This window comes from Canis lupus, chromosome 26, assembly GCF_003254725.2.
Source record: "Canis lupus dingo isolate Sandy chromosome 26, ASM325472v2, whole genome shotgun sequence".
NCBI classification, from domain to species: domain Eukaryota; kingdom Metazoa; phylum Chordata; class Mammalia; order Carnivora; family Canidae; genus Canis; species Canis lupus.
In genome coordinates this window covers 17136151-17142366 of record NC_064268.1, presented here as the reverse complement: position 1 = coordinate 17142366, position 6216 = coordinate 17136151, and positions in this window count along the sequence as shown.

Genomic DNA, 6216 nt, shown 5'->3' with positions numbered 1-6216 from the left:
GAAGAAAGAAAGAAAGAAAGAAAGAAAGAAAGAAAGAAAGGAAGGAAGGAAGGAAGGAAGGAAGGAAGGAAGGAAGGAAGGAAGGAAGGGAGTCTCAGACCCTGCATGTATAATGCAGTGAAATGTATAATAAGCGATTTGGTGTGTGTGCACGTGTCAGAATAAACCACAGTGAGCAATATGGACAGATGGTCTCCAAAGATCTAACGGCAGTTATTTCTAGATAGTGGGATTTCAGGTAATTTTTACTTTCATGCTTGTTCTTTTCTGTATGATTTGAATAGTTTAATATGAATATTTAATTTTTATGTCAAAAAACTAATTTTTTTTAAAGTAATCTCTATGCCCAATGTTGACCTCAAACTCAGGACACCACAGATCAAGAGTCGCATGCTCCCCCTACTGAGCCAGATAGGCACCCTAAGGTAAAGCTATTTTTATTTGAGTGGTAGCTCCTCTATGCCCCCCACCCAAAAAGCCAGGCTCCCCAGGCTATGCTGGCACCCACAGTCCTACTCCTCAACTCCGGTGTTCATCTCTGGATCCCCACCTATTGGCAAAACGTACGGTATGTCCTGGGCACAGAGTTCATAAATGCTGATCCTACACTCCTGGGGTCCGTCCACAGCACATGCTCAGGAAATACTTTAGCATGGAGCGCAATCCACACTTTCTGAACCTGTTATGATTTTCTTAGGATATTGTGTCAGTACAATTAGATCGTAAACTCCGTGGGAGCAGAAGAAATCTGCCTTCTTTTTACTCCCCTTACCCCTGCCCAGTTCTTAAAGATTTTGATTATTATTGATGTGACAGAAAGAGAGAACCAGAGAGCACAAGGTAGGGGGAACAGCAGAGGGAGAAGGAGAAGCAGGCTCCCCACTGAGCAGGGAGCCCTATGCGGGGCTCACTCCCAGGACCCTGAGATCATGGCCTGAGCCGAAGGCAGCCGCTTAACAACTGAGCCACCCAAGGTGCTCCACCCTGCCCAGTTCTAATATGGGCACCTAGTGACTCTCAAGGGTAAACAAGACAGAGGGCAGAAAAACACCAGCAAGGAGAGGGACCAGCGCCCAGAGCGCCTTCCTCCGCCTTGATTCATCCTCCTTGACAGCAGAGGACGCTCGACTTCCACGCAGCAAAAATTTCCAACTCCCCGCCTTAGCCTAAGAACCCCAGACACAGGGTGAAGAACTTTCCGATTCCACTGCCCCGCCCTCGTTCCTGAATTGGACTCCGGCAGAAAGGACAGAGAATCTCTTCTTTGAACAAGACCTTTGGCAATTTTCTCAGGATCAAGCGAGTTGCAGCACGTTGGGTGTCTCAGATGTGGCTTATAAACACACAGTGTGTTCATAGGCAAAAGCCAAAGCCCAGAGACATGTACTATTATACTCACTATATTACTATACTATGGTACTTATTGTAATACAAGGACCAGCAATCGGAGCAAACAAATGCGTGCACTAGGCAGGACTTCACACTTCAGCCCCAGAGCTGGGCAGTGGTGCTGCTGCCCACAGAGCAAACTTCCCTGCTCTGCTACGTACAAGTGGGGGCCCTGAACAAGTCCCAGAAGGATTTTGAGCCTCAGTTCCCCTATCTGCAAAGTAGGGATATTGTAGGCCTCACAGAGTGGCTGTGATAATCCAATGAGATGAATTACTGTTGTCTCTACAGCAAGCAGCCATCAATGAAACGTCCGTTTTCAACCTAATAAAAATAGCTGATGTTGTAAGCATGTACTATGTGCCAAGCCTCGCAGTAAGTGCTTTACGTCATTTGCTCCTTCAACCCTCACAATAACCCTATGGGGTAGCAGGGTTATTCTCCCCATTTCCCAGGTGAGGAAACAGGCACAGAGAGGTCAAGCAATTTGCCCAAGATGTCTCAGCGAGGGAGCCGCAGAACTGGGAATTGGAGCCCAGGGAGCCTGGCTCCAAGCCCCAGGATGAACTAGCCTCAGAGGAATGAAACTAGAAAGTCCTGCAAGAATCATGAAAATTGGCCCTCGGCTTCTTTGGAGAGAAGTAGACCAATCAGCTGAACAAGTCCAAGAAGCAGCTGAGGGTTCAAATGCAACTCCAGGCTGCCAGCCAGTGGGGAGTCCTAGCCCTGCGAGTTTTCCCAGAATGACTTCTGCACCTCTGAACCGGTGGGAGCAAAGGTGCTGCTGCTCTGGTCTTGCTGAAGCTGGTATCGCTTGCAGGTGTCACACTGATTGACAAATGTCAATTAGTCACAGCCTCCATGTAGGACATCACCAATTCCAGAAAGCCACTGCTCCTGGACTCCACCCACTGAAAGCAGGTCGGAAGGGACCGGCCCTTCTGGCGGTTGGTCCGAAGGGAAAAGCGGCAATAAAGATGAACTGGCTGTCCTGGCTGGGAGGGGGGGTGGGGGGGGGGCGGGAGGTTGGAGTCCCATCCATTCACATGCCTCAGTGAACCTCGAGATTCACAAATTCTTGATAATCCAAAACCAATCAACAAACAAAAACCAGGTGATGGTGTTTCTGGATGGGCAGGTACCAAAGAGCCTGGGGACACTGGCTGTTTCTGGGGAGGGAAACCCCAAGCCTGGAGGCTGCTCTTTTGTGCTACTTCGTTTGTGCAGGGTCCTGGCCGGATACAGCTGGCACCCTCAAATTCGATGATGCGGGGAGGCCTTCCATAAAGGGGCTCTCTGCCTAAGTGGGAGGAGATGTCGGAAAACCCAAGGGATGGAGTGCGGGGGGCGGGGGGGGGGCTGGTCAGCGGGCCCGCGCAGGTGGGGGGCTCCAGGGCTGCGGAGCCGGCGGTGCTGAGGGGCCGCACCACAGCGCGGGAAACCCCTCCACGTCCACGGCGCTCGCACCTGCCCCCCGACCTGCTGCTGGAGGAGGGTGGAGCCCGGAGAGCCCCACTGCGGGGCGGACCGGACTACCCCACGCCGGGGTTACCGTGATACCCAGGAGCCCAGAAAGATTTATTTATTTCGACTTTGGCCCTGGATCTTGGCACGCAGCCCCCGAAATCCCTGTAAAATGGAGTGACAGGGGTGATAGGAGCTTCTCTTGGGACACTGTTTGATCTTAGTCCCCAGCTCTAGACTAAGACTTTCCAAGAGCGGCGCCTGGGTGGCTCAGTGGTTGAGCGTCTCCGGGCTCAGGGTGTGATCCCGGGGTCCTGGGATCGAGTCCCGCCTCGGGCTCCCTGCATGGAGCCTGCTTCTCCCTCTGCCTGTGTCTCTGCCTCTCTCTGTGCCTCTCAGGAATAAATGAATAAAATCTTAAAAAAACAAAAAAAACAAAAAAAAAACTTCCAGGATCTTTGGAACCTCCAGACTATTAAAATTATGTTTTTGCATGTTAATGAGGTGACTGATGGCTGATGGGCGGGGGCTCTGTGGGGTGGGCTCACCGGCGGAAGGACCCGGTGGGGATTAGAGAATTAGGAATTTCGGCCCCTCCCTCCCACCCCCACCCCCACCCCCACCCCGTCTCTAAGAAGCGGGGAGGGGCTGCCCACCGAGTTAATCTTCAATCGTCTACCATACCTACCGAATGAAACCTCCGTTAAAATCCTAAATGAGAGAGTGGGGAGAGCTTGCAGGTTGGTGAACACATCCTTTGTGCGGGGAGGGTGGCGCCCCCCCCCCAACTCCACAGGGACAGAAGCTCCTGTGCTAGGGACCCTTTCGAATCCCACCCTAAGTACCTCTTCCCCTGGCTGGCCGTTTGCATCCTGTGTAATATCCTCTCTAATCAACCGATAATAGTGAGTCAAGTGTGTCCCTGAATCCTCTGAGCTGCTATAACAGATTTATTGAAACTGAGGACAGGGTCCTGGGAGCTTATGATGTGAAGCCAAGTCAGATAAAGTGTGGGTGCCCTGGGAGCCCAATACCAATGACTGGCGTCTGAGGTGGGCTCAGTCCCTAACCTATAGGGTCTGCATTAAGCCTGGGTAGTTAAGTGTCAGAATTGAATGAAAAGCTGAGGCTCCTAAAGTCTTTTATTATTACTATTATTATTATTTTTTTATGATAGGCACACAGTGAGAGAGAAAGAGAGAGGCAGAGACACAGGCAGAGGGAGAAGCAGGCTCCATGCACCGGGAGCCCGACGTGGGATTCGATCCCGGGTCTCCAGGATCGCGCCCTGGGCCAAAGGCAGGCGCCAAACCGCTGTGCCACCCAGGGATCCCTATTTTTTTTTTTTTTTTTTTTTTTGAGAGAAAGAGAGAGAGCCCCTTCAAGGCAGGAGGAGCCCAGCAGACTCCCTGAGGCAGGGCTCAATCCCAGGACCCTGAGATCAGGATCTGAGCTGAAATCAAAAGTGAGATGCCTGACTGACTGAGCCACCCAGGCGCCCCAAGACTCCTAGAATCATACAGTATCTCCACCTACGGTGCAATGAACAAAATGCAGTCACATGGCCACACCTAGTTGCAAGACAAGCAGGGAAATATCGTTATTCTAGACAAAATCAGGATTCTGTTACTAAGGAAAAAAGGGAAGAACGTATATTAGATGTGTAACTAGCTACAAACGATAATAGCACCTCCAGTTATTCGGCACTTACTTACTACGTGCCGGACACAGTGCCAAGCGCTTCATAAGGGTGGCCCTGGTCAAAAAAGATTGACCTCTGCCCCTTCTGTAGCCAGGGACACACACACACACACACACACACACACACACACACACACTCAAAGACAGAGGAGCCATTTGGGGAGGGCCCCTTTACTGTGAGCTGCTCCTGTAAGAAGTCTTTGTAATGTGACCCCAAGCAGGGAGGGGTAATCTTCCCTTAACATAATAAGGTCAGGATTACTGGTTCTCACGAAATTAAATCAAAATGCTGTGACTTGGAGAAATATTAATTTTCCATGCAGATGGGGGGCATGTTTTCAGAAGGAAATTAATCTTTGTGGTTTGAGATACATTTGATTTTACACACACTGAGCGAAGACCAGCCACTCTCTGGCATGGAAACCCCCACTGTTCCAGCCAACCCCATCCTCCCCGCTCCTGCCCCCAGAGGAGTCAACAAATGGTGAGACCAAAGTCCCTCTGTTCCCCTCTGCGAGTCAGCAGAAACTCCGAGAAGAAAGGCTTTTGATAGTCAGCAGACTCTGGGAACTGTGTACTTAGCAATTTACAAAAAGGGGCTTCGGTGGGGATGCTGACATTTTTACAGAGATCGGTGATGGCTGGAGTGGCAGGAGGGAGGGAGGGCATAGGTTGCACAAAGGTAGGCGAGAGAAGTAGGCGGTGCAGAGAGGAAGGGAACATCACAGGGCTGCCATTTTGCACAACTCCGGTGTCATGCCCACCTACAGAGAAGAGAGACAAGCACTGTTTGTAAAGGCCCTGTGGAAAGGAGATAAGACCGGACCCTCCGGGAGGGCTGGTGGAAGAAGGAGCTTGGAGAGGTGGAGGCTGAGGCAGAGCCCATCCTCTAGGAAGTGGAAGCTGTCCCAAGAGTGGAGACATGGTTTGGGGTTCCTGAGGATCGGTGATGTAGGCCAAACTTGGGGAGGCTGGATCCTGGGGTGGAGCAGCCAGTCTGAACAAAGACATCTGCACCAAAGCTTGGTACAGAAAATAGTGGTCTAGGGGCACCTGGGTGGCTCAGTGGTTGAACATCTGCCTTTGGCTCAGGGAATGATCCCGGGATCCTGGAATCAAGTCCCGCATCAGGCTCCCTGCGGGGAGCCTGCTTCTCCCTCTGCCTGTGTCTCTGCCTCTCTCTGTGTCTCTCATGAATAAAGAAATAAAATCTTAAAAAGAAGAAAGAAAGAAAGAAAGAAAGAAAGAAAGAAAGAAAGAAAGAAAGAAAGAAAGAAAGAAAATAAATAGCAGTCTTGCAAGTCATGGGGTTTTCACAGGCTTGGACTAAGGGTGTATCGGTGTAAGCAGTGTAGACAACAGGCCAAAGCCCCCCCCCCACCAAAAAAACAAACAAACAAACAAACAAACATTTTTGCCTGTAGAGAAATCCCACAACTTTCGTACAAGACTAAAAATAGGAAGCCAAGTTATGACAGAGCACGAATGCTACTCTCCCTGAACATGTGGAAGTCTTGGGTCAGGAATAATTGGATATTCAGATGAATAAAGCGCTGTTCCCAAGCATCTGTGGTGAGAGGCATACCTCTCCCCCCCCCCACCACCCCCAAACTGCAAGGAAATGGCAGTGTTATTTTAAGCAGATGGCCAGACACTTCTGCA